Source organism: Pezoporus flaviventris, unplaced genomic scaffold (genome assembly GCF_033815535.1).
Source record: "Pezoporus flaviventris isolate CSIRO_AGI_PZ_B2104156 unplaced genomic scaffold, CSIRO_AGI_Pfla_v1 ptg000031l, whole genome shotgun sequence".
In the NCBI taxonomy this organism is placed as follows: domain Eukaryota; kingdom Metazoa; phylum Chordata; class Aves; order Psittaciformes; family Psittacidae; genus Pezoporus; species Pezoporus flaviventris.
The window spans coordinates 67,791,361-67,818,629 of record NW_026892579.1 but is presented as its reverse complement, the minus strand read 5'-3'; positions in this window follow the sequence as shown (position 1 = coordinate 67,818,629).

Below are 27,269 nucleotides of genomic sequence, written 5' to 3'. Positions count from 1 at the left end.
AGAGCAAAGGAGAGGGTTGTCAGAGTGGAACTGAGTAAATCAGCATGGATGAAGCCCAGAGGTTTCATGGGGCCTGGTCAGGTAAACAGGTAGAGATTGGAAGCCAGAAGCAGGAATGACTGAGGGCTGGAAGCAGCAGGTGTCTTGGCTGCGAGCACCAGGGAGGGGGGAACCAGCAGAGCAATGGGAGTTGCAGTGCTCAGAGCAGGCACTGAGGAATGTACAGCACTGAGGAGAGAGCAGAATCTCCTCGTTGCTATTGGGGACAGCTCTTCCTGGAGACAGGCTGGGCCGGGTGCAAAGAGGAGTGTGTGATGTTCCCAGCACAAGGGAGGCAGTTCCTCCTTGGAGGTGGGGAGGATGCTGAGGAACCACGTTAAAGCCATTGGCCTGGTTTGGTGGGGGTTGTTTGTTCCAAGGGTTCGTTGTGTTTTCAACAAGGAGCAATTCCCGCAGCAATGTGATAGGGCTCATGCTGGATGATGGATGAACCCTGCTCCCCTTGGAACCTCAGTGTCTCCAGGAAGACAAGGCTCGCCAAGCTGCAATCCAGTTTAGCCCAAATGTATTGCTGGTGAAGGAGATGATGACGGGGGACTTCTGTAAGAGGGGCATCCATGCAAGTATTCCTTGTTGTGAGGTCTCTGCTCCTTAAATCCTGGCATTTCTTAGAGGGTGGCTGCAGCCATGCACAATGCTGACCACTGGGACTTCAGCTCCTCAAGGTGGCTGCAAGGCGTTCGCTCTCTGGATGGCACAGCTCTGCTGCCAGCTGCTATGGTGGAGTTGAATGAGGACAGAATCCGGCCTGTAATGTCCTGTCAGTGCTAAACTGCCTTACAGATTGAGCTCCCTATAGCTGGGATCTAGTAGTAAGCAGACCATAGAACCATAGAATCGTTAGGGTTGGAAAGGACCTTAAGATCATCCAGTCCCAACCCCCCTGCCATGGGCAGGGACACCTCACACTAAACCATCTCACCCAAGGCTCTGTCCAACCTGGCCTTGAACACTGCCAGGGATGGAGCATTCACAACCTCCCTGGGCAACCCATTCCAGTGCCTCACCACCCTAACAGGAAAGAATTTCCTCCTTATCTCCAATCTAAACTTCCCCTGTTTAAGTTTGAACCCGTTACCCCTTGTCCTGTCATTACAGTCCCTAATGAAGAGTCCCTCCCCAGCATCCCCACCCTTGCATGGTTTCCTCTGCTGCTCTGCCCCAGCCCGTGGCAGGAGGACTATTTCTGCTGTTTATAACTGCAGATGCACTTGGCAGGAGGATCTCTTCCCTGTTTCTCCTCTCTTTCCTCCTAACGCGCTCACTTCCCTCCCTCCCCCCCAGCCTGCTTTGGAGCAAGCTGCCCTCCCCATCCACCCGCAGTGCCACGCCGGGGGCAGGCAGCTGCCACCCTCCTCCCTCCCGCTGGGTCTGCAGGAGCGGGGCAGAGGCAGCGCGGAGGGGACAAGGTCCGTGCCCTGCCCTCCGCAGCCCTGCCTGGGGCTCCAGCGCAGAGCCCGGAGCCGCCGGTGCTGGGGAGCCCGCAGTGTCCTGGGGGGAGACCTCTCGGCTCTGAGCAGTGGGAAGCTGGCCAGGGGTCCCAGCTCCTGCAGCCGACTCGTGCTGCAGCCACACGGAACGGGAGCGGGATTGGTGCGGAGCCCAGCCACATCGGGCTTGGGTTTAACACATCTCTACTGAGCTGACAGGAGAAGAGGTCCTGGCTGGGCATCGGGGTGCTCTGCACGGGCCTGACTTGTTCATTGTCCATCGGGTCGTGGTGAGAGCCTTGGCTGGCGCAAACTGCTCCGTTGTTTAGAATGGAGTCCCAGCAATAACAACCTGAGGGCTGTACGGAGAACGCACTGCCCTGCTTTAGGATGTGCCCCCAGCTGGGCTGGATTTGGGGCAGGCTTTCAGAGCTGGAGGAGCTGCAGAGGAGCGCGGGGAAGGTTTGTGGGGGCTGTGGTGAAATCCAGCCAAAATCCGACTCCGAGAGGCAGGTCTGGGTGTGCCCCGATCACAGGCATAGAAGAGGCCAAGCAGTCCCCTGGGCTCCCTCCACTCCTGTTTTGCTCTGCATCCAAGGCACTGGAAAGAAGAGCTGCGCCTGGAGAGCAGCTGGGATAGAGCAGAATCCCCCTCCCTTTCAGCTCTTTTGATAACCACACCTGTGTGCATTCCATCCTAAGAAATCTGATGAGGTTACCGAGTCCAGCCAGCGCCTTGGATTCATAGGTGCACAGCTCTCCCCATGCCACACGCACTCGGAGCCAACCGAGCACAGAACACATAACAACTGCCTTGGAATCCTCTCTCCATGCACCGTCTCCACAAAAAGCTCATTCCTTTAAAGCATGGGCAAGGTGTTCGTATTCCTGGCTGGCTGGAAGCTAACGCATACCTTCAACATCCAGCTTGGCCCTGCTCCTCGCTGCATCTGCCAAGCATTCTTTAGATGTCAGGGGCTGGGATTTACATGCTGGGAAGCGCAGGATATTCCGAGGGTGTGGAATTCACCGCTTTCGCACAAAATGTACCAGTGACGTAAACCTCGGATTTTAGAGTGAATTCGATGCCTTATGGAAAGTCCTAAGTAGAGAAGCAGGAATCGAAGCTCCCTGTTTATGCCCAGTGCAGGCGCAGCCCTAGCACTGGCTCTGCAGTTTCTCCACCCTGTGTTGCTGTGCTTCCACCATGACCTGAAGGGCTCATAGGAGAGGTAAAGAGCTAGCTGGATTTCCATGTCCACCCTCCTAACCAGTTCAGTCTGAGGCAGATTCCATATTGGTTTCCACTGGTTCCCGTTGGTTTCCAGTGTGGATGCCTGTGGGACCATCTCCTTTCCAAAAGCCAGAGCAGCCAGATGACACCAGGCACTTTGCGATGCAGATTGGTGGCTTTCTCCCTGACCCCATGGAGTTCCATTGGTTTGTGTTGGTAACCAGAGGAGAAGAGAGCTTTACCTGAGGTGGACATCCATCCTCCTCTTCACATGGACCGCCCGCTTGGTTCACTGCCCTATCGCTAGCCTTGAAATTCCAAATCTCCCAAACCAGATCCTCTGAAAAGGAGGTGAAGTTGAGCCTTATATTGAAGAAAAAAGGTGAACTTCTCCTACTTGCTTTTCAGAGCTTTCAGAGGTCTCAGGTGCGTTTTAAAGCATTTTTTCAAGAGCTAAAGAAGAACCACAGAGCCACGGACTGGTTTGGGTTGAAGGGACCTTAAAGCTCCTCCAGCTCCAACCCCTGCCACGGGCAGGGACCCGTTCCATAGAGCAGCTTGCTCCAAGCCCCTGTGTCCAACCTGGCCTTGAACACTGCCAGGGATGGGGCAGCCACAGCTTCTCTGGGCACCCTGTGCCAGCGCCTCAGCACCCTCACAGGGAAGAGCTTCTGCCTAAGAGCTCAGCTCAGTCTCCCCTCGGGCAGGTTCAAGCCATTCCCCTTGGCCTGTCCCTCCATCCCTTGTCCCAAGCCCCTCTCCAGCTTTCCTGCAGCCCCTTCAGGCACTGGAGCTGCTCTCAGGTCTCCCCTTCAGGAGCCTTCTCTTCTCCAGGCTGCCCCAGCCCAGCTCTCTCAGCCTGGCTCCAGAGCAGAGCTGCTCCAGCCCTCGCAGCATCTCTGTGGCCTCCTCTGGCCTCGCTCCAACAGCTCCACGTCCCTCTTGTGCTGTTGTCCCAGAGCTGGATGAGGGCTGCAGGGGGGCTCCCCAGAGCGCAGCAGAGGGGCAGGATCCCCTCCCTGCATCTGGTCCTTCATTCCTTCCACTCCTGCCGGCAGAGAAAGGTGCTGCAGGGAGAAAGAAACTGAACCTTTTCATTTTGTCCTTAATGCCTCAATTTAAAGTTCCTAATTTCTGAGCCCTGGTGATCAGTAGCAAACAAACGACCTTCCTGTGACTGCTGTAGATGCTGCAACAAGGTAAATACCTTCAAAGACAGAGGCTTACATCAGGCCATTGAGGTTCTTGAGTACTTTGCCCTATCTCTTCTCACTATCTGCGCATCTCAAGTGTATTTGTCCTACCTCTATTTTAGCTGACAGAGAAGTGAGACGTGTCCAAACAGCCACAGAACAGAAGCTGGGGTCATCGTTCTTTTCGGAACTGCAGCAGAGGTTGGAGGCTGTGCTGAACTTTGGAGCGTGCAGGTACATGGAATGGATGTGCCTTCGCTGGGAAAAGCAGATATGGATTATTCCTCGGCTATTCCACAATGGAAAGTCTCCGTTTTTAGGTGGGTGTGGATCCACCCTGAACGTGTCTTTGTTTGTTTGCAAGGTTGTTTCCTGTTTTTTCTTATCACCAACTTTCAGCTGTGAACTAAAGGGCAGGCTCTGACGTTACAGCCTCTGGTCCGAGGGATGTGAAGAGGCCTTTCCAACAGCTCTTTGAAGGAGCTGAACAGCTACTCAGGGGTATATTGAGTCAGAGAAGAGTTCTACAGCTTCCTTCCTGAGCTCAGCTGCTGGTTCAACTCCACTGAAGCAGTGGGAGTAAGAGCAGCAACAAACCTGGACTGCTTTGCAGTGGTTTTCAGCCTGGTTACCCATGGAATTCCACATATTTGTGCCCTTCCCCGATATCTTCTGGAGCTGCTGCCCAAAGTCAACAGCATTTGACTGGAAGAGAGAATTTCCAACAATAATTAAGATGTCTCCAGTTTCCTAAAAATAGGAGGTTGGGATTTGAACATTTGCACTTTCCCCCTTAACAAATCTGTTGATCTTTTCACCCATTCCTCCTGCATAGGTTCTCTGAGGGGGTTTCTGCTAAGGATTTAGGAAGGATAAATGGGATAAAATTCAGCTCTTCTACTGGGAGATGCGAATAAGGATTTGCATTAACCTACAGGTGACTCTAGTCTGTAGGTGTCAAAAGAGAAGTGAATGAAGTGTATGTACACTTTGTGTAGATTGAACCCCATGACTATCTGCTATGTTTCCACAGCAAAGGTCATCAGAGCTCAATGAGTGATTCCTTCATCTACTTAAAGTTGCTGCTGAAGCCAAAGGATCACTTTGAAGTGTGTTTTATTCTGGTATTTGCTATGAGTTCATGACATCTCACTGCATCCCCAAAGAGAAGGGCTCTGATGGGTGTCTACTCACATGGGTGGAAAAGCTTGCACTTTTATTTGTAGGGAATTTATTTACCATTCTCTTCAGCAGATGGGTCTTGCATTTCCCAGATGGATCCAAGCCTGCAGTGCATTCTGCATTCAGCGTGCAAAACTGACAGGGTGATTTCTTGATAAATTAGAATGGATATTGGGGCTTGGAACGGAATGATTTTAATGTCCTTTCCAACCCGAACGGTTCTATGGTTCTGTATCTTGAGTTGATAAATGCCACGCTTTTAGATCTAAAATGATTCTATAGTTCTTTCTGACCCTTTCCCTGTATGAAACGTCTTTGTTTTCTCAGGAGTAGCCTCAAAAGCAGGTGTAGCATTCCAGCAGCACTCCCAGCAAGGACCCAAGGAATGCCATCCTTTTCTCCCGGAAAACAAAGGAGAGCAGGAGGGGGAGCTGACCCAGATTCTTCCCTTGTGACAATGTCAAAGTCAGTTACGAAGACTTCTGAACATGGAAAAACTGACATTGTTCTTCTTCTGCCTAAAGTCATAGGGAAAACATGGATGCGATAAACAGATCAGCAAATCTCCATTGATTCCAGTGAGCTTTGCGTTAGTACTGAGTTGGGCCTCCCATAATAAAATGTTTAGGTCTACCCTAGGAAAGAAAACAGCATGGCTGTGATTTATAGGAAAGCTTTCTGAACAAAAGGACAAAGGAAATTCCACACTTTGCAGTGGGCTCCTTCTTGGAATATGAAAAGCTTTGGCATGCTTCTCTGCTCCTCTGACCCAAGATCCATCAGTCAAAAAACCCCAACAGAACAAAACAAAGTCGAATGGTTGTGAAATGAAATGAAAGAAGAAGGAGTGTGTGCCAGGCGGATTCCTCAGGGAAACGGAGACCAAAGGCAAGCGGGATGCATGGCCACAAGTGAGGTGCCCCTGCAAGAACCCAAACTTTCTGTCCAGCTCAGCACTTTGTTACAAGCCACTGATGCTGCTTTAAAGCTGCTTTCAGAGCCAGGGCTGAGAGCATGCCACTGTCTGCACACAGACTCCTGCAGGGGTTTGTACAGCCAGGGAGGGGGTTACTGGAGACCCTTAAGCAAGATGGAAATGTAATGTACCTGTTGGGGACAATTAATTGCAAGTGTAATTACAGCTGGAATAAGCTGGCATCAGGCCTGAGCTGGTGGCAAATACACATGCTCCAGTTATGCTGCTGTGATGTCTGTGTCTCTGTGGTCACTGCAGTGGAATTCCAGCATTTGAAGACTGACAAATTCAACTGCCTAAAGCAACATGTCCTGAGGTGCTTAGCATCAGAGAACCATAGAATGTTTTAGGTTGGAAGGGACCTTAAGATCATCCAGTTCCAATCCCCTGCCATGGGCAGGGACGCTGCACCCTAGACCATGTCACCCAAGGCTCTGCCCTACCCTTACCCTGCTCCAGGCACTGTGTAGCATCCTCAGCGTGTTCCTGGTGCGTGCAGCTTCCTCCTCATCCAGGACAGAAGCTGACATCCCATTTTCAATGAGTCTCTTGAAAAGCTGCTGGAAGTCCTGTCCCAGAGACCTTGCAGACGTTCCCTCATGCCTGGAAGCATTCCCAGCCCATGCAGACCAGGCCCTCAGTGCCATGGGTTAGTGGTGGCCTTGGCAGTGCTGGGAATGGTTGGACTTGGTGATCCTGAAGGTCTTTTCCAGCCTGGTTGATCCCATGCTTCCATGTCTGGGTTTGGGAGGCACCAGGAGGTAAGGGATTCCTTAATTCCATTTTTCCCTGTGTGCTTTCATTCCTCTGCCTTCGCCTGGCTCCTGGGGTATCTCTGCTGAAACAAGAACCTGGTTCTTCCCCTGGCCTCCCTGCTGGGACCACTTACACGTGTATTAGTTACTGTCAGTCATCAGAGTGTGTCACGAGCATCTGGCTGGTGGGAGGTGTTCTGTGGCCATAAAAAGCACTGGCCAGAAGCAGTACCTCCCTCCTGACCCTGCTAGAAAGGAATCTGAAGGGTGAAAAGCTGTGAAATGCATTTTCCATCCCCAAATCCATCAGTTGCTGAGACCTAACTGTGATTTGGGGTATAAAGGCTTTACAAACAAAGAGGTATCACATAGTTTTGTGCTATGTAGTTTCATTATTGATTTGCTCTATATTCATGAGAGTGAAAGTAATGCATAGCTTCTACTGCAGCAGAAGCAGAGTACACAAGTGTCATGAAGTTTTCAGTATCACCATTGGGGTTTTTAATGGTGCTCTGTGCATGAAGACACTGCTGTTACCATTAAGGTCTTTTAAATGATTTTTTCCTTTTAGGCCCCTGTGAAACCCTCATTCCAAAATGAAACAAAACCAGCTGAAGATCACGCAAATATAACTGCATTTTCATGCTGTATTCCTTTGCTGCTGCATTTAACCCTTATTTTCCTCTATGCTGTACATTACCAGAGCATAGCTGCTCTCTACACAGGTTTGTATCCCAAATGAAAGGCGCCCACTGAATCCTTCCTCCCGAACTGGAAAGATGTAGATGACTTTCTCTGTTTCCACCATGGGCCTGATCCAAAGCTGAAGGAAGGAACTTCCCAGAGGCATTGGGCCTGTGTGTCACAGACACTCCAGTCACTTGCTGGGCACGGTGGGAAAAGGGAACTTTCCGTTCTGGTCTTTTCCTTCTGAAAGGACACACAGTGTGTCCTGGGTTATGCTTTGAGTTATTTATACAACTGTGTCCTGAGGAGCTACAACATCCTCCAGTGCAAACACAGCTCCTGTTTGTTGCTGTACTGTTGAGGAGGAACCATAATATCAAACATCCCCCCCCCATTTATTTCTTCTAAAACCTGATTCTAATCTCAGCTACACCATTAAGTTAAATCAGTGCAGCTGCCTCATATCCCCCAGTGGAAGGTCTCTATATGGGCAGATCCATGCGCTTGTGTAGGGCTCTGCTATGGAGGATATGCTTTACGTGTGCACGCATGTTTAAAACACTTCTGTCCAGCTCAGTCTTATGTGAGCCACATAAATTACAGTTCCTTGTACCACAGCACGTGTTTTATGTACCCCATGGCTTTGGTTCTGTTCAGCATTGTACCCAGCCCCTTGCATCCTCATTCTTGTACCCTCAGAACCTCCTGAGTAAGATCCAAACACTGTGAATTTAGGCCATTCATGTAAGAACGTGTATTTTGAATAACTATACACATTTTCCAGTGTGTGGGGAAAGATGCAATCACAAATCCTTACCACTCTCTATATTTCATCTTGAAATCCTGGCATCGCATTCTTTCATCATTCTATTACAGGCTATTTTCCTCTTCTGGGCTCCCCTTTGCTAGAGATGCTGGAGCCCCTGTAATGCATTGATCTGTAAAGTGCTTGGTGATACCCTGAGTGTGAATGTGGGGAAACATCAAATCCTGGTTTATCAAGTGTTTAGCAAACCTGAAAGTTCAGCTCTTGGCTGAGATCCTGTCACGTCCTTTGCTGTCGCCTGCTTTGTGGCATAACGAAGGCTCTAAAAGCACTTGGGGATGGGAAAACCAGGCTTTGATTTTATGAGGCTTCTCCTTCCCATCACCTATCCCTCTTCAAACTTTCCTAAGAGCCATTTAGTGTTGCCCTCCCAGTAAAAGCCACACAACTCGTGACATGAGATGATCCAACCTGTCCTGCCAGGCTAGTGGGGATTTTCCATCAGCCGGTGCCACCGGGCCCTATCACAGTTGGTTTGGCTGTGTAACATCTACATTCATGTTTTCCCACCCATCTCAACAGCTCCTAAAACCAACCTGGATACAAAGCCGTATCCTTTGAAGATGAGGTGACCGCTCTGTTGCCTGGAAATAGAGCGGCCTTCCAGGAGACAGGATTCCTGGAGAGGAAGTGTGCGAGAAGCATCACCCGCTGTGGCAGGTTTGCTCTGTTTCTTCTCCTTTTGTGTTTTTGTTTCTAGAGGACAAATACATTAAACAATCGTTTAACTGAACAGCTCTGGTAATATCTGCATGGTGGGAATAAAGATGGGAATAAACATTGTGGTCTCTAGATAATTATAATAGAGATAAGAGCTGTGAGTAAGAGCCAAGGAATTAAGACTGAATGCTGCCATTTGACATTCCCCTCAGCCATCATTCCTCAGCCCTCATACCCTTCAGTCCCTCAACCTCTAATTCTCCTTGGTGATTGAACTTCTCTCAGATGGCTTGGATCCCATTGTGTGGATGAAGTGGTATGATCAGAGCATTGGCAGATTTCAGAGCATCTTCCTACCTGAGCTAGTGTGCTCATGGGGTAGCAATCATCCTGCAAGCTGCAGGCAGGGTTTGCAGCAGTTCCACGTGTTTATGGACACAAGGGACTGCTCAAGGATGGGGTGAAAATCACAGAATCCCAGCCTGGTTTGGGATTCTGGAAGGGAGCTTAAAGCTCCTCCAGCCCCAACCCCTGCCACGGGCAGGGACCCCTTCCACTGGAGCAGCTTGCTCCAAGCCCCTGTGTCCAACCTGCCCTTGAACACTGCCAGGGATGGGGCAGCCCCAGCTTCTCTGGGCACCCTGTGCCAGCGCCTCAGCACCCTCACAGGGAAGAGCTTCTGCCTTATCTCCAACCTGAACTGCCCCTGTTTCAGTGTGAACCCATCGCCCCTTGTCCTAGCACTGCAGTACCGGCAGCAGTTGGAATGGGAATGTGGTGTTGAATACCATTTTACCTCCCCCCTACCAATGCCCTGCCAGATGTCCATGAACCATCAGCAACATTCATCACAACAACAAGGGAAGCATGAAACTGCAGTTTGGAAAATGCTGGCATGGAAGGGAAATGGAAGCTCATCTATTTATAAACCAAGTCTGGAGCTCGCTTCTGTGATCACCCTATAAATAGTGACTGCATGAAATCCCAAGCACCGGCGCTGGTATTTCATACATTCTTGCTCCTCATTCTACAGCAGTTTTCTGCAAAGCACCACTTCCCCCCTACTGTTGTGGTGCTTTTTAAGAGCTTTTAGAAGCTCATTCCCATGTGCTAGAATTCAAGATCCAAACAGCTTTTACATAAGGAAAAAACAATCGAAAGCGTGATTCATAAGAAGTCTCTTCTCCCAAGGAGCAAGTGACAGGACAAGAGGAAATGGCCTCAAGCTGCACCAGGGGAGGTTGAGACTGGAGGCTGGGAACAATTTCTTCCATGAGGCGCTGGCACAAGGGGCCCAGAGAAGCTGTGGCTGCCCCATCCCTGGCAGTGCTCAAGGGCAGTTTGGACACAGGGGCTTGGAGCAAGCTGCTCTAGTGGAAGGGGTCCCTGTCAGTGGCAGGGGGTTGGAACTGGAGGAGCTTTAAGGTCTCTTCCAACACAAACCAGTTTGGGATTCTATGATTCTAAGCTCAGACAGAAGCTCTGAGCATTTGAGCAGCCCGTTCCTTGTTCATGTGCTTCTCTGAGAATCATTTCATCCATCTCATGGTACTGGAATTAAAGCAGGGAGAGGAGATGACTGTGCCTGGATGAGGTTCCACTGGTGTCAGTCACATCCCTGTACAGGCAAAATGGTCCAGCTCCATGAGCAAGGCATCACGGCCTCAACAATTAAAACTGAGCACTATCAGAGCGAAGCAATTCCGCACGCTTTACCTTTTCTAACCTATTTGGGCCAATGGGGTTTGGAGGGTGTGCTGGTGCCTTAACCCAGCCTTTACCCAGCTTCAGTTTCCGTAAGAAAACTAGGCAGATTGCCACAAAAGTGAATGAAATCTGGAAGAGGAGCTAAGAATTTAACCTTTGATTTTCCTTTCTGTATGACTTGGCAAAGATGACTGAGTTGGGTTCACTGAAGTTCCCTGTTAACTCCCTCCTGTAGCTGTCCTAGAGAGATGTCTTTTCTGCCACAGCAGTAAAAGAGGCAACTTCACTGGTGGTTTCTTCTGCCGTTTTTTTTGGTCCATGTATGATATTTCTTGTTACTTTTTAATAACAAAATCCAGATTTGTGTGTCAAAACCAGAGACATTGTTACCCCACCAACCCCTTAATGGCGGAGCTGCTCCAGGGCAACCCATCCAAACTGCACAAACTGCTAATGTGTATTTTTTAATGCAACATTCAAGGAAACAGAGTAGTAAAACGATGCTGAAACGCAAGGAAAGAGGAAAGAGAACAACTCGGCACCAAGGGGGAAAGCTTTGTGAAGAGAATCCTGCAGCTTTTCCTAGGACAGATAAGCGCTGAGGGGTTTGGTCTTCTTGCCTCCCCATTTCTCTTTAGGTACATCTGCAGCCAGGCTCATCTCCACCTTGTACGTGCAGCCCGGCAACAGAGAGGGGCTGAGTGCTGGCACCAGGGTGCCCAGCTCAGGATGTGACACGAGTGTTTCCCACTTCCCAGGGTGGTTTTGTGCAGCTTTCCCTGTGTCTGGGCTATTCACTGGTGTATGAACCAGCCAAGGTAATTCCTACCTTGTGTCTGTCTGCGCAGCTTCAGGCGTACCTGTGACTGCGGCTGCAGACGTTCCCTCTGATGGGGTTTCTTTGACACGGAGCCCGCAGGACATGCAAGCGGGTCCCAAGACACTGATTTGCTTTGTTAATGTACTGCCTTGGACACAATGGAGATGTCTGCAGGGGATGTTGTGGTACGCGCCTCTGCCAGCTCTCACTGATGCTTCCTGTCCCTCAGCAGCAGGACTCCTGCCAGGGCTCCTCCCGCACGCTGAAGGTTGCCGTGCTGTTGGCATGGGGAGCAGGAAACCCATCTTTCCTGTCAGCATTTCCACTGCTGGTGTGGGAAGGAGACAGCAGCTGGCGGAGGCCGAGGTAAGTGCCCTCTGCTTTAGTGATTTCCTGGGGTTTGGTGTGCTGGGCACATGGAGAAAGAGGTCCTAAGCTCATGGGAGCTGATAGAGAACACAGACAAGAACCAATGCTGTGGGGATGGGGCAGCAAAGCAGTAGAGGTGTTCAGGGAGCACTTTAGGTTAATAGAGAGAAATAGGACTTTACAGTACGAGTATGTAGGTTAATACTCAGTGAGAGTATTCCCAGGTCTCTGACACATTACCTGCGAGTAGAGCTCCTCAGGGTCTCCATGTTCCTCCTGTCTCTTACCAGTAGAAAACCTGTCTCTCTCACACACCCCCTTCATACCTATGGTAGGTTACTATAAAGTACCGTGGATGGAGATACCCTAGAAGCGTGTTCATTTCCTGATGCAGGATTCTGGGCTCATCACCATGGGCTGCTTGTAGGGAGAAGGGGAAACAAGGGGTGCGTCTAATGGGTTTCTCTTTGCAGTGGCTGTTGGCAAACAGAAATACACTGGTGAATAGACCACAGGGAATGCATTGCTACAAGGTGTTGTTGAAGGTACGCAGAGCTGGGCGTTCTGGCATGATGGGAAGGAACAGAGTTGTGTGAAGAAGAAATGTCTGTGATAGAGAAGCCATTGAGCTTCCAGACACATGGTGGGGAAGCTGAGAGCTTTTCCTTTAGGCAGATTGTTGCCCATCTTTGATTTTCCTCTCAAGATCTTGGCCAAGCCTGCTATGAGAGAAAACACTGGTCTAGATTTGTGCCTTTGAGCCTCACAGTGTGTCTAAAACACAGCATTCCTGGTGGAGGAAGGTGTGTCTGGTGGGAGGAACACGTCTCTCATCCCAGTCATACTGGAACCTGTGCAACTGGAACCTGCTGATAACAGGCTGTTTTCCCAGTTCAGTGTGGTAGAGCTGGGAAGTTCTTTAGTGCAGCTTGAACTTCTCCACGTTCATTTCTTCTGGCATTTAGGAAATTGCCACCATCCTGAAATAGGATTTTTCCAGTTTTAATATTGCCTCAACAACGGTGACCCTTAATTCTTAATCTAGTGATGCTGTTTTGCTTCCATTTGGAATACTCTCTTGCAACTTCAGATCATACAAAGGCAACTGAAACGCCCTAGATCCTGAAGAGAGTAAAACTCCACACTGAATTCTTCCACTTTGTTTTGAGCAATGCATTAGGTTATTTAAGCTGCAAATTTAAATGACGCTTTGGAGATTTTGGAATGTATTTACCTTTGCACACCTGCATGGTGCTTTCCTCTTGGTGAAGGTGTTAATACACATGGAATAATTTGGGTTGGAAGGGACCTTAAAGCTCATCCAGTTCCAAGCCCCTGCCGTGGGCAGGGACACCTTCCACTAGGGCAGGCTTCTCCAAGCCCTGTCCAACCTGGCCAACATATGGGTGTGTAGGTATGGATGAGGACCAGACAATATTGCTGAGCACAGTGGCTTAGTAGAAGAAGAAAGGATTAAATATTTCTCCAAATGTAAGGAATTCATTGCTGCATGGACAACATGTATGAGAGAAAACCCCCTTGGGTTGCCAAGGCAAAGCTGACTACAAAGTAAGAGGCAGAAGGGCAGTGACTTCACCCAGTGTTGCTTTGCTCACCCTTTCCACTTCATTGAACAGCAGTTTCTAATGTGGCCATCCACTCTGCCTCTTTCAGTTGGATTAAAGGAGTGGGAATGCAGCCACCAGTGCCAACAACCTGTTAGCCTATCCTGGTTTACTTGCTGGTGGTTTAACTTGTAAGTGTTCCCAACTCAAGTGGCACAAAATTGTAGTTTTGGGCTTTCTAGCTCTGCGGGTTGAAGGTTCACACTGCAAACACTACCAAGTATTAGTAGTAATATCTTTAATGGCAATAGCCCCCTCTCTGTGAACCCTGGAGGTGCTGGTTTAAACCATCAGCAGCAAAACACTTGTACCTGCCCCATTCTTTACAAAATATGGCTCTTTAAGAAGACAAAACTGTCTGTCAGTACTGGGATAACTGGTTGGACCCCTCAGTGCCCCTGTGATTCTGGTTCTCACTTCTCCAGGCATCATTCCTACCCAGTTATTTCCATGATAATCCATGGCCCACCCATCTTGGAGCTATGTGGGTTCAGACAGACAGAAAGGATCTTAAAATACTCTGGATGCTCTTGCTCACTCCCATCTATTACAATCTTTCCCTGCCTACTTGCTTGGGAGATATTAATAGTTGAGTGAAGGATGATGTTTTTCCCCTTGATGTTTCTTAATATCCTAGCATTTGATTTTTCCTATTTATATATAAATATATATTTGTATTTACATGTATATACATACAAGTACATCATTAATTTCTCTGAATTCCTGTTACTCATGGCTAAAATGAAAGCAACGTTTATGTTGGATCAAAACTGGAAGCCTAAATGTGGTGCATGTACTTAGGCACTTATTAGGTTTTATTATTCACAGCCAAATTATTCAGCTTTTTCTAAGAGCAAAACTCTACTGGGCTCACAGAAATTGGTTTGTAAAGTACTTTAACACATAGTGCACCTAATAAAGAAACTCAGTAGGACTTCCCATGTGATTTGGGCCAGACACAGTGACCAGGAGCAGCCTTAGTCCTGCAGCTATTCCAGCTAATGTTGCTGCCAGTGTCTTGGGGGCTTTCAGGAAGGCTGGGAAATGGTCTGAATTTAGTTTTCTTTCCTCTGTGTGGGTAACTTTTGAAGGGGATTGAAATGGTTGCCTTGCCCTTTGTTACAGGAATGGTTACAAAGGGCTTTGCTGGGAATTATTGTTGTTACAGTAATAAAAAGAAAGAAAGAAAGGCTCTTTTTACCTCTTTCCTACCAGCACTGATGTTTCATGGAAGCAAGAACCAGCAGAGAACTGTCCTTTTGCTGCTGAATCAGGTTTTATCATGGGAGGGAGGGCTCAGAGGAGGAAGAGAGAGGCAAGAAAAGAGGAAGGGGGGGGGGGAATGGGGTGCCTCCTCCATTGATGTATTTTCCCTGCATGCCAAGAACTGGATATGAACCAGCACAGATGACAAACGTGGTATCACCTTTGTCAGGCTGACAAGGTTTGTGACATCTTTGTCAAGGTGACAACCTCTTGTCAAGGTTCTTGTAGGCTTCGTGGTGCCAGAACATTTTCAAGAGGCTTTCTGAAGGCTTGAGGAACTTTGCCCAGGTTTGAGGGACTTAGCAATGTGAAAAAGCATGAGGTTACTTGTCTCATAACTTGGACAAATCAAAGGTAGGTGCTGATGCTGAATATGGGCAGTTAGAGAGAGGGCTGAGATTGCAGATGATTACCAGTTCATGCCTGATCTGAGAAGTGAGACCACTGGAAAGACAGAACAGGATGGCTTGTTCCTGTTCGGATGAGGGAATGAAATGTGCAGCAGCATTAGGAGCAATTAGACAGGCAAGGTGCATCTGAGAAGGAGACAGGGATGAGGCTGAAACTGAGAAGTGAGGTGATGAGAACCCACATGAAAGCATTGGCCACCCTGGGTAAAAAGCAAGGCGCCAAGTCCAGTCGAGGGCCAGAGACGTGAATGATGGATGGGCAGGGTGGCGGTGCTGGCTGTGATCAAGGCAGATAAGTTACTGCCCTGTTTGGCTGTGGTGTAGGAGCTCTTTCTCATACATGTGGAAGCATAGAATCCCAGAGCGGTTTGGGTTGGAAGGGACCTTAAGACCACCACCGCACAGGGAAAACTTCTGCCATCTATCTGAGTTAAATCTCCCCTGTTTCAGTCTGAAGCCACCACCCCTTGTCCTACCAGTCCTGTCCATCTTGCAGTGCCACAAGGGCAGAATGAGATTGTAACTTGGGTAAGATGATAGGCCTGGAGCGGAGAAGTAGATCACGGAGCGACCGTTACTGAGTGCCTGTGATACGCGTTCGTATTTCATAGGGTGAGTTCACCTAACAGCAATTACAGAGGGAATGACAGATTAAGTGTCCTGTCTGGGATGTGGACCTTTGGAAATGGGGAGTCTGGGGAGGCGACTCCAGCGGAGCAGTCTTGGAAACCAGAGGAGAACAAAATCTCAGGAGCCAGGCTGATAACTCTGTCAGGATGGGAATGAGCAATATCCCAGAGATTACGCCAGGAAGTGGATATTAGAAACTTTGGCAAAGCAGCCGAGTGTGAAGGGGCAGGAGCCAGATAAGAGGAATTCTGAGATAGGAGCAGAGGAGAGGAACCCCAGAGAGCAGTGAAATGGTGAGTTAGGAATGAGTGTGGGGATGGAAAGCAGGACAGGGGAGGATAACTGTTGAGGCGGATGAAACCGGGGATGCTTTGTTGGTTTTACGCATAAAAAGGTGGATAACACTTGTCCATAGCTGCACTGTAAGCGATAGGTTAGGGGTAACAGAGAGGAGGGACTGATGGGGCTGAGGGCATGGGTGGAAGCAGAGGGGCCAGGATTTGCAATGGGAAGCTGGAGCAGAAATATCTGCCTCTGGATTTGGGTGGTGAAGAGGGACGTGAGGAAGGGGGAGAGGATCTCTAGGTGGGTAACGGGGGTTACGTCTGCAAAGACCGGCAAAATCCTGCCCGGGGAGGGAGGAAGAGGAGGAATGCAGCAGAAGGGCGAGCCTCAGGGTTACAGTGGTAAAGGAGGGGCTGTTTACGGAGGAAGGTGGCGGGCCCGGGGGAGGAGAGGATGGCTGCAGTGGAGCCAGTCAAACCCGGCATGGGATTTCCACGAGGAACGGCAGAGCAGCACTGGAGGAAATGGATGCTGGGGGTGAGCCAACATTGTCTGTGCGATAGGAGAGGGTGTCGGAGGAGGAGGAGCATGAAGCCTGCAGGGACCCAATAACCGCATAAACGCGAGCGAAGGCAAAGCAGAAGGGAAGGGAAGGGAAAGGAGCCGGGAAGGAGCGCCGGGAGCAGCCTGCGGGGAGGCCGCGGCACCGAGGGGGTCGATCTGGGGGTGACGCCGGGGCCAGGCCGCAGCGGCGGCGGCACCAGGTGAGGGCCGCACTCGGTGTAAGCGGGGCCGCGCCGGGGACACCTGCGGGGCCCGGGGCCCGCCGCAAGGAGCCCGCTCGCCGCCTGCGCGGGGGAAAGAAGGGGCCGGGGGGGGCCGGGCCGGACCGGGCCCAGCCCCGCCGCTGTCCCCGCCCCTCGCCCCTCGCAGCCGCCGCGGCCGGGCGGGCGGAGCGCAGCGCAGCGCAGCACCGCGGGGGCTGCGGGCGCTCCGGTCACTCCCCGCTGCTGCAGCCGCCGCCGCCGCCGAGCTGAGGGAGCCGTGCCCGGGCAGCGCTGAGGTAGGGGCGGCCGTGAGCCGGGAGGACACCCCCCCCCCCCCCCCATAACCCATCTCCGTGTGCTGGTGTGAGGCGGGCACCGCACCGCGGGCGGGCCCGCAGCTTCGCTCCGCAGCGCCCGGCGGGCGGGGAGACCCCGCGGCCTCCCCCCCTCTTCAGCCCGCATCCCGCTGCGGGGCTGCACCCCCCGGCCCCGCTGTCAGGGCGCGGAGCCGCCCAGCCCCGCCCTGCGGCGCCGCGGCCTCGCCTCATCGCTCCTCATCGCTCCCCTGCGGGGCCGCAGCCCCCCCCCCGCTGTATTTATCTTCATTACCCCGCATGGAGGTAATGGCAGTGGTGCTCGGGCGGGGCGCGGGGCTCGTCCTGCGCCGTGGTGCGCAGCGCCCGGCAGCGGCGGAGCGGAGCCGCCGCAGTGCTGCTGCGGGGCCGCGGCGCCTCTCCCCCGCTGCCGCCCCGGGGTCGGCGGCCCTGCGGTGGGGCAGGGCAGGGCAGCGCTCCGGAGCGCGGTTTGAGGAGAGGGGGGGGTCTGTCCGTCAAGCGCCCCTGCAGCCGGGCGGGGACAGGCCTGGGTTAACACAAAGAACATGGCAGGCTCCTGCGAGGCACCGAGAGGCTGCAGCAGCGCCGAGGAGCCCTTGCTCACTGCTCTGGCGCCGTGTGGGGAGAGCCCTCGTGTAAAGCTGAGCTTTTCCGCCTGCGAGGGACGGTTCGGAGCTAGGGCGAGGCATTGCCTGGTTGGTTTTGCTGTCGTAATTGTGAGGGGAATCGCTTTCGCGTTTGTAGGTGAGTCCCGGTTTGCGTTTTGAGACCGCGCTAACGTCGCCCATAGGTGTAAATATACAACCCTAAAAGCAGGATGACTGGAATAGGGAATAAGCCCCAATGTCCCAGCTCCAGAGCACTCCGTACCCTTTACTGACAGGGTGGGAATATTATAAAACCTGCCTATGGAGCTGGCGAGGCAGCTCAGGAAGCCTCCGCTCTGCACTAACCCCGTGTGCTGGAAGGCGCTGCGGGGAACAATGCTCCCAGCCGGAGCTTATGGGCAGCAATTTATTCCAAGGGATAATCAGCCCTGCGAAAGCATCAGGGGAGCCTGTGGCTCTTCAGGCCTTTGCAGGGAATCTCTGCTGGAAGCAGGACTCGCGTATCCTCAGTGGGAGGAGATGGAAATGGTGTGAAGAGCTGGAAAGGGTGGGTGACGGCAGCTCGATGCGGTTCCTGAAGAACTGGCGTTATCCATTGGTGTTCCTGTGTTTTCCTGGCTGTTGTATGCTTACATGGCTAAGCAGGGCTCGTAGGGCTGTGGGGAGGACTGGTGGGCTCTCTCATGGGTCACCACCAGAGCCAGGGAGGTGATAAATACCATAGGGAAGGAACATTCAGTTACCTCATGCAGCAGCACAGGCTCGGTGTTAAAAAGAGGTCAGGTTGTGTCACTGGAGCCCGTCGTGCGCTGTCTGTAATGCAGGTCCAGTGCAGTAAATGGGATCTGCTGAAGCAGAATGCAGCGCTTGGGGATGAAATAGGAGCTTGCAGCAGTTCCGTGGCAAAAAGCATTGCAGACGCTGTTTCATCTCGGTGGTGGCACCAATCCTGCAGCTTGTGGAATCCCTGCAGCGTTCCCCAGCTCTGTCGGCACACAGGGGTGGAACAGAGAGGGTCCAAACGCTTGTGCTGCATGCATGGAGAGCAGGATGCTGCTGCATGTCTCACAGTTCCTCCTCAGGAGGCGTTCCGAGCCACTGTGTGAAGGGTGTTTTGGTTTTCCTTCAGCATATGTGAAATCCAAGCCCTCGACCCCCTGTAATGCTCACGCTATTACGTCACCTGGCTACGGATTGGGTTTTAATGTGGGTCAGTTATCAGATTTAATACTTGCAGTTGGATGTTGTAAAATCAACGTTGTTTGTCACGAGTGACGAGTACATGGGTGTATTCCGTGGGACATAGATGGGAAGATGGATTTCTACAGATGTTTAGGGTTCGGACTGGACTGGCGTCTTCAAGCATCTTCCCCCCCCAAAAGCTGGTCTAGTGAAGGTGTCCCTGCCCATGCCAGGGGTTGGAACTAGATCAGCTTTAAGGTCATTTCCAGCCCAAACCGTTCCATTCTAGTTTAAGGCTCAGACTGCCAAAGTTCTCTAGCCAGTTAATCTCTGTAGGCACCTAAATTCCTTAGTCATCTGATCTGGGCACAGGTTACAAACCAGTCCAGCGGTTTAGCACTGCCCATTACCCGTGAGTCAGCTCCTGAATCCAGGCCAGGCTGGTATCTCTGACCACAGCCTCCTGCTCACCACCATTTCATGGATATAGGAAAACCTTTGCGAACTGCAGCGCTCGGGTGATGGGAACTGGGTGGTCCAACATCAGCTTGAGGAGACACCAGCAACCCCTTGGATCTTGCCAACCCTCAGCTGAGTGAGGGGGTTGTGAAGCAGAGCAGTGGAGGCTCTTTTCTGCGGCGGTTTTCTGTGCCATGGAGGCTTGTGATGAGGTTGGGCCAGTGCTCCATGATAGTGCATCCAGCTCTGGGGGCAACCGCACAAGAGGGATGTGGAGCTGTTGGAGTGAGGCCAGAGGAGGCCATGGAGATGTTGCAAGGGCTGGAGCAGCTCTGCTCTGGAGCCAGGCTGAGAGAGCTGGGCTGGGGCAGCCTGGAGAAGAGAAGGCTCCTGAAGGGGAGACCTGAGAGCAGCTCCAGTGCCTGAAGGGGCTGCAGGAAAGCTGGAGAGGGGCTTGGGACAAGGGATGGAGGGACAGGCCAAGGGGAATGGCTTGAACCTGCCCCATCCCTGGCAGTGTTCAAGGTCAGGTGGAACAGGGCTTGGAGCAAGCTGCTCTAGTGGAAGGTGTCCCTGCCTGTGGCAGGGGGCTGGAGCTGGAGGAGCTTTAAGGTCCCTTTCAACTCGTACGACTCTGTGTGAGCACTATAGAGCATGTAGGGTTTTTCTGACAGCTCTCACACTGTGTGCTCCCTCCTGTTCCCAGCTGATGTAGTCTGGGAGTAGCCTGTGCTTTCTCCTTACCTCTGCTCAAGTTCATGGCAACTTTCCCAAGTGAAACCAGCAGGAATCTGGCCTGGAGTTATGAAATGTGAAAATCCAGTTGTCTCCCTTTGCTTCCTGGTGCGCTCACACCTCAGAAATGACTTTGTGTTTGATTGTTACCACCAAATAACACTCTCCTGGCGAAGCAAGCGCTGGAGCTGGCACGTGCGTGCCGTCAAATGGCACCGAGGCACAATCAGTGCTCTGCACTCGAGGCTGCTTTCCCCACTGTTATTCTTTTCCCCACATGTGGTTTTCATTTGTCAGATTTTTATTATTCCTCTGAAAATGATCTGTTGTGAGTTTGTTTTTCTAATGAACATGGATACGACGGTGCAGCAGTTATAGCTGGGCCTTGCCTGGCTTTGCTTTCCTTTCCTCTAATGAAAATAGGGCTACAGAGACAGAACATGCAAGGAATTTTTCTTGTGCCTAGTAGATCTCGGCTTACCCAGCAGCTTTAACAGAGGGGTGGAGATCAATTCTGTATGTTTAAGCAGGCACCTTATCCTTCTGTTTTGTTCAGCTTTATTTCTCTCTCACATATTGTTAATCCCAGACACATTTTTTACTCTCTATTTCTCATTAATAAGACCACTTGTGCATGGAAATAAGTGTATTGCTAGTTGGTGGTCAGGTTTATAACAGCTTTAGTGGTTGTTTGAAACAGATGACTAGGGAGGGTGCGCTTGTGCCAGAGAGTGCTATTTCGACTTGCAGTAAAAGGTATGGGATTAGGAAAAGATGCACACTGAAGTATAATCATTGTGCTCAGGGATTGTGTGTGTCTTCCTATGGCCAAGGACAGGTTAAGGTTGAGGAGTACCTTGAGCTGTGTTTTAGTACCATTACCATTTTTCTTTCTCTCCTCTACGAGGTTTTTCTCCTATGGAATGATGAAAATTTCAGGTTGTTCGTACTTTTTCATGTCTTTTCACTTCCCTCCTGCTATTTTCTTAATCATAGGATCACAGAATGGCTTGGGTTGGAAGGACCTTGAAGCTCATCCAGTCCCCCCCCCGCCCCGATGATACATTGCACAAACCTCTCTCTATATTTTCCCAAGCTGCATGTCTTTTAGCACACCAGGAATCTCTTCGGCACATCCCCACTGCCACCAGAGAAACATCTCATGCTGTTGTGCAGGCAGTTCTATTTCACCATCTATTGAACGTGCGGAGCATTAGAACCTGGAAAAGCAAGGGTGGGTTGGTTTGGTTTACTGGGCAACCTCTCACATCAAGAGAGCAGCAAGAACTGAACAAAAGAGGCCATTGGAGTGAAGATGATGTGCCAGCAGATGCTCACACACACGTGTTAGGTGCTACGAATAGCCTGGCTGCTCATGCCAGCCATGCCACTGGAATGGAAGAGGTGTCCAGTGGTTCTCTGTTCATCGACCTAAAAATACACTGCTCTGACACTGTTCACAGGTAAATGTTCCCAATTAAGCAGCTTCTCTGTTTACTGGGGTTCCAACCAGGCTGTTCTCTTTTGGGACCAGTGGCCAGATCCTGGAGTTGCACCTGCTGAGCAGTGACTCACTGTGATCTGTGAAACACAGGCAGGAATCCCATGGTTTGCTCTGAAGGGACCTTAAAGCTCATCCCCAACCCCTGCCACAGGCAGGGGCACCTTCCACTAGAGCAGCTTGCTCCAAGCCCCTGTGTCCAACCTGGCCTTGAGCACTGCCAGGGATGGGGCAGCCACAGCTTCTCTGGGCACCCTGTGCCAGCGCCTCAGCACCCTCACAGGGAAGAGCTTCTGCCTAAGAGCTCAGCTCAGTCTCCCCTCGGGCAGGTTCAAGCCATTCCCCTTGGCCTGTCCCTACATCCCTTGTCCCAAGCCCCTCTCCAGCTTTCCTGCAGCCCCTTCAGGCACTGGAGCTGCTCTCAGGTCTCCCCTTCAGGAGCCTTCTCTTCTCCAGGCTGCCCCAGCCCAGCTCTCTCAGCCTGGCTCCAGAGCAGAGCTGCTCCAGCCCCCGCAGCATCCCCATGGCCTCCCCTGGACTTGCTGAAACATGGTGTTCCTGGAGTTAGTCTCCCAGTTTTGTTCACCTATCCACAGCTGTACACAAGAGACAACCTTGTCTCCTTCTCTGTTACAGTCATACCACTTGGAGCTGTTTGGGTGTGAGAATATGACACAAGAATGCTCCTGCAGGTAACTGGAGAAACTGTGGCCTTGCTGTTGAGTAGTAAAGGGGGTTTTGAGTGTATTTTTAGGAAAGGGATAGGTTGAGTGACAGCTCAGATGTATTGGAGCAACCATTGGGTTTGTTTTGTTAGTCATGACTCCACTGTAGTGAGAATGTGGAATCATCCCTGGAATGGGCTTCAGTCAGGGCTGGGCAGGGACTCCTCCTCTGTGTAGGTGGGCCTGTAGGAGGCTACACACAACACATGGGTTCTGTGGAGACAGGTTGTCATGTACGTAGTTATAAGGACTCAGTTTAGCTGGTGGGAGATGTAATCAGAGCTGAAGATGTGCAGACCTAAAGCAATCAGCACAAGCTTTCGTGTGCTGCTTCCCTGCCCACGTGACAGAGTGACAACATCGGTTAATGTATTTGAAGTACCCAGCTTAATGAATCAAGTGTTTACGCTTCATCTCTTCAGTACCACTGTAGAAAGTGGTTGAATGGGTGTTGTGATCCTTTCTGGCCCTGGTCCATCGGCTCTACAGACCTTTAGGTGTGTGACTGGAGGCTCCTTAAGCATCACACCCAGGTACTGGCTGTGCTGAAAGCTCAGGCCTTCAGGTGGGTGCTCAGGGAGGATCACCCCCTGAGCCCCAGGTTTTGTGGAGCTTTGTTTCCTGCTTTTGGGCTTTCTTGGAGGCTTTGGAGGCCAGGGCTTGGCAGTGAGCTGGTGGGAGGTGCTCCGAGGTGACGCAGAGGCTCCTCTGGGGAGCCTGGCCCTGATGTGTTCAGGTTACACTGATCAACGCATCTGGTACCAGGCTGGAGCTTCTCCCAAGCCAGACCAACAGGCACCTCTGGGAGTCTTGAACCTTCACTGCAAGCTTCAGCCCCCCATCGTGTTACAGCCCCAAGTACATGGTCAAGGTCTTTGTGGGGACTTCCTACCATCTGGATCTGGATCTTGGTGCTTCTGTAAGTTACTGAGTTTGTCATATCATTCTATTGATTAACTTGTTATAGAAAGGGATATCTGCTTTGAGTCTCACTTCTGCATGATAAAACGGAGCCTTGCGGTTGTAAGGGCAAGAAAGCCATCAGTATGTGTTTCTCACCCATGGTGGGTGCTGCTTGACTGGTTCGCAGTGGGGTTGATCTGTGGTGACTGCAGAAAACCAGGGGGTTGTGCACTGTGACCAAACACTTGTTTTTTCCGCTCGTGAAATCAATTCTGCTTTGTGCCTGGATACCACAAATACTCCAGCTAATTATAGCAGGCAGCTCCTCTGGTTTGTTGGCTTACAAGGGAAAAGGTGCTGCCTGCTGTATCTAAATTAACCTAATGTACACGCATTTACTTTAACACCCACAGGTTTCTGTTTGGGCACCTCGCTTGGGAAGTGTTGGCTTTTGTCTGGAGCTAAGCTAATGAGGAGGTTGCCTTCCCCAAGGCTTGCAGTGACTTTTCTCTTAGGAAACACATATTGAATGAGTGTGTTTAAGGGTGATCCATGGCCAGTCCCTGCAGCTGGAGAGCTTCGCACTGGTGGGCAGTTTGTGGCTCCGGTATGCTGGGGGCATGCACATTTATAGCAACACTGGAATGCAGCATGAAGCTGATCAGTCTGTGCTTGGAGAAAGCAGGTTTTGCTTCTCGCTAGGAAATTCCTGGTCTCTGTGCTTTTGGAAGGTACTTTGGGCCCAAATCTGCTGTCTGGAAGTCAGTGAGTGTTTCAGCATAGGAGGAAGGCCACTTATTGTGGCCTTTTTCCTGCACATAATTTTAGGAAAGCATCCGTTATTAAACCCTGTGTTAGGTGGACTCTAGTGAGGAAGTCTTATTTCCCACTCTGCCACTTACATGGAATGGGAAAAGCAGGGAGTTGAGCAGCATACACTGGTTTTGGGTGTCTGAACTTTCAAAAACTATTGGATCCACATCCCTTGAAATGTGAATGTTCCTTTAGTCAGCTTGACTCAGATAGAACCATGGAATGGTTTGAGTTGGAAGGGACCTCAAAGCTTCTCCAGCTCCAAGCCCTGCCACAGGCAGGGACCCCTTCCACTAGAGCAGCTTGCTCCAAGCCCCTGTGTCCAACCTGGCCTTGAACACTGCCAGGGATGGGGCATCCATAGATGAGCTGGTTTTTATTTTAATGCTTTTAATTTCAAGGTCTTCTGTGGGATGAGGAAGGAGGGAGCTGTTGTCCCCACTGGAGTCACACCATGGTGCGTGCCTCTGGCCCTGTGTTTAGCTGCAGCCTGAGGGAAGTCTGGTTGGTTTTTGCAGCTGGATGTGTCGAGAAGCTGTCATAATCGCTAATTCCAGGCTTTGCTGCTCGGTGGTGTCTGCTGGAGACAACAGTAAATCTCCCCAATACTCTTCCCATGCAGAATCCAAAATTCCATGAGAAATGCAAGCCCTGTGAACAGAGTTGTCTGTGTCAGTCTCTGCTTTGCTTGCCTCTCACCATGACTGTAAGTCATCCATGAAGTCAGTGCACTGCTTAAAGGGGGCATTCCTTTTGCAATTGCTATCACAGTTCCAATATTCAGATATTCACAGAATCACATCAAGGTTTGGTTTGGAAGGGACCTTAAAGCTCCTCCAGCTCCAACCCCTGCCAGGGCAGGGACCCCTTCCACTAGAGCAGCTTGCTCCAAGCCCCTGTGTCCAACCTGGCCTTGAACACTGCCAGGGATGGGGCATCCATAGATGAGCTGGGGGGAAGGGGGGGGGGGGGGGGGAAATGGGCTTTAAGCTGCAGTTCGCCTTAAGTCATGCCGGGTCCCTATGTGATGAGACAGCCTAGTTAGTTTAACGTTGGCTTTATTTTTGTAGCTTATTGTGGCCTTTTTTTCTGCACATCATATATAGGAATAATTCTCCATAGTTCCATGATGGTCACAAGGTGAATGGATTAACTGCTACCCTCTTGTTTTTAACCTTTCTTTATTAAAGTAACATATTCTTATTGTCATTTCAAGTGCTTTAAAGAGGCCTGAAAAGAATCTGCTTGGCTCTGGAGCTCACTGGTTTGCACCAGTTGAGGATCTGTCCTGCAGCCTTTAAGTTCTGATAAAAGAAACACTGGAGCCTGTTGTATTTTATTCCCTTTGCGTTTTTGGCACCAGAGGAGCTTTTCCTGATTGTTTTTCCTCATTTGAAGGCTGATTGTACTAAGTGACCTCTTGCTGCTAAAGGGTGGGTCAGTTTATGTGGGAAACTCTTACTCAATGTGTCTGGGAGATAAGTGGGACTGCATCCCAACCAGCGCTGGGCATTAAATCCCGGAATGCACTGAGGATCTGCCAGGAGATTGGAAGCAGGACTATGCGACAAGCGCGAATGCAGTCACACTCTCCCTAAAATAGTCCTCTGGATAACAGGAGATGTGGAAAGTTATCACTTACCTCATTTTAGCACAAACTCTTTCCTAAAAATGGATCATTGACTGAGGGTTTGGGGGGGGTTCTTTACTTTTTCAAGATATATTCTGGTTGCATCTCAGGAGCATTTAGGTCCCTCTCCAGTCTTAAGTTGAAGGCAGGAGAGGGCTGCAGGTGAGGAGGGAAAAAGCTGTATTAAACCCATGCAAGTGAAGCACAAACCCCGCAGTCCCAGCTTAGGGAAAGCTGTTCATCTAATCCTCATGGTTATCTGAATGAGGAACAAGGTGGATTCTTATCTTGCTGTAGGTTAGTAGTGTCTTCAAATTCACCTTAAGCTGTCTGGAAGTGGCAAGGCAGAGATAAATCGGTTCAGCAGCCTCGGACATGCCTGCACGGGTTGTCAGTGATGGGATTTTGGCACAGGACGCTGGCTGCGGGCATTGTGTTTGGATATTAAAATGAGCAGTGCTTCACCACTGCAGGCTCTATATGGTTTCTTTTAAGGGTAAAAATAAGCAAATTTGATTCCTGTTCCTATGTCAAATCTATCAATGGAAGGATCTGATTGTGCAGCTTTAGTCGCTGCCGTAAGCCATTTAAACTTAAAACCTGTGCTGCCTAAATTAGTTCCTTACGGAAAGAGGATGAGTTAGCTTCTAAATGGGATAGCGTGAGGGAAGCGTGGGGGCCAGAGTGGCTGGTCCTTCCGAGCAGGGCTGCAGTATCCCGAGTCAGCACCAGGTTGTGTTTAACCCTGTGGGAATCAAGGAAGCATGGGTGGAAATAACCGTTCCCTGGCCATGAGCTTCCATTGCTGCAGGGACCTGGATGAGGAGCGCCGTGAAAGGGATGGAATGTTAGGGAATTGTTCTGGTCTCCTGTAGGTGTGACCTTTTGTGGCTGCAGCTCTCGGGACAAGTGATGAGCTGTGCTTTTTGAAAGGCAAAGGGATTACTTCATGTGTGGAAAAACACCCGTCACCTCCCGCTCTGCGCTGGGAGCCTGGGAGCAGTGAGGCTCTGGATACCCACAGGATGTACCGCTCCCACCGGGCCCGAGCCAGAACTGAAATCCCTGGCACAGGTACTCGGTCCTCATGGCCTGTGCTTGGGGAAGAGCAGCTTCATGTCCCCTGTGCTGCTGTCCCTGAGCTGCCCTGTGGGCAGGGCTCTCGCTCAGCCTGTGGTGCAGCAGCAGCAAGGCTGTGTTCTGTTACCCTGCTTTGCAGCACGTTGGGGAAGGAAGGCTCAGGATGAAGTGGGAACACTCCAAGGGTGGTTTTGGAGAGGATGTGGCACACCAGTTAGCCCAGCCCTGTGCCACAGGGATTCCCTGACCCCAGCTGGCCCATTAAGCAGCTTTGCAGCTTTCCATCGTCGCTGGGGTGTGTAAAGTAGCTTTGGTGCTGCTCAGGATCTGGCTCCAAGGAGGGACGCACAAAACGCAGGTAAACAGAGTGAAAAACCACAACACAGTTGAGTTTCACTGAGCTTGTCTATATAAGT